The sequence below is a fragment of the Eurosta solidaginis genome, chromosome 2 (assembly GCF_040869045.1).
Source record: "Eurosta solidaginis isolate ZX-2024a chromosome 2, ASM4086904v1, whole genome shotgun sequence".
Taxonomy (NCBI): Eukaryota; Metazoa; Arthropoda; class Insecta; order Diptera; family Tephritidae; genus Eurosta; species Eurosta solidaginis.
The window spans coordinates 174,893,468-174,894,468 of NC_090320.1; positions in this window are offsets into that span (position 1 = coordinate 174,893,468).

Sequence of the window (1,001 nt, forward strand, 5' to 3'; positions counted from 1 at the left end):
GACCTTTTCGGGATCATTTGAGGGCTCTCCCGGCATCATTTCTGGATGGTTTTCGGGATCCGTCCGGAATCCCGTCGGGGTCATTTCGGGACTTTTTCGCGACTAATACGGGATCATTTGCGGGCCCTTTCGGCATCATTTCTGGATAGTTGTCGGGATCCGTTCGGGATCCCGTCACGGTCATTTCGGGGACTATTAGGGGATCATTTGAGGACCTTTCCGGCATCATTTCTGGATAGTTTTCGGAATCCTTTCGGGATCCCGCCAGGGTCATTTCGGGACTTTTTCGAGATCATTTAAGGATGGCTTTCAGGATTCGTCCGGGAACCCGTCAGGGTAATTTCTGAACTTTTCCGAGACTATTTCGGGATCATTTAGGGACCTTCCCAAGATCATTTCTGGATGGATTTCGGGATTTGTCCGGGATGCAGTCAGGGTAATTTTGGGACTATTAGGTGATCATTTGAAGACCTTTCCGGCATCACTTCTGGATGGTTTTCGGTATCCGTTCAGGATCCCGTCGGACTAATTGCGGGACTTTTTCGGGATAATTTGGGGTCCCTTCCGGCATCATTTCTGAATGGTTTTTGGGATTCGTCCGTCATCCCGTCGGGTTCATTTCGGGACTTTTTCTCGACTAATACGGGATCATTTGCGGGCCCTTTCGGCATCATTTCTAGATAGTTGTCGGGATCCGTTCGGGATCCCGTCAGGGTCTTTTCGGAACTATTGGGAGATCATTTGAGGACCTTTCCGACATCATTTCTGGTTAGTTTTCGGGATCCTTTCCGGGTCCCATCAGGGTCATTTCGGGACTTTTTCGGCATCATTTAAGATTGGTTTTCAGGATTCGTCCGGGATCCGTCAGGGTAATTTCTGGACTTTTCCCAGACTATTTCGAGATAATTTTAGGACCCTCCCAAGATCATTTCTGGATGGATTTCGGGATCTGTCCGGGATGCCGTCAGGGTCATTTTGGGACTATTAGGTGATCATTTGAG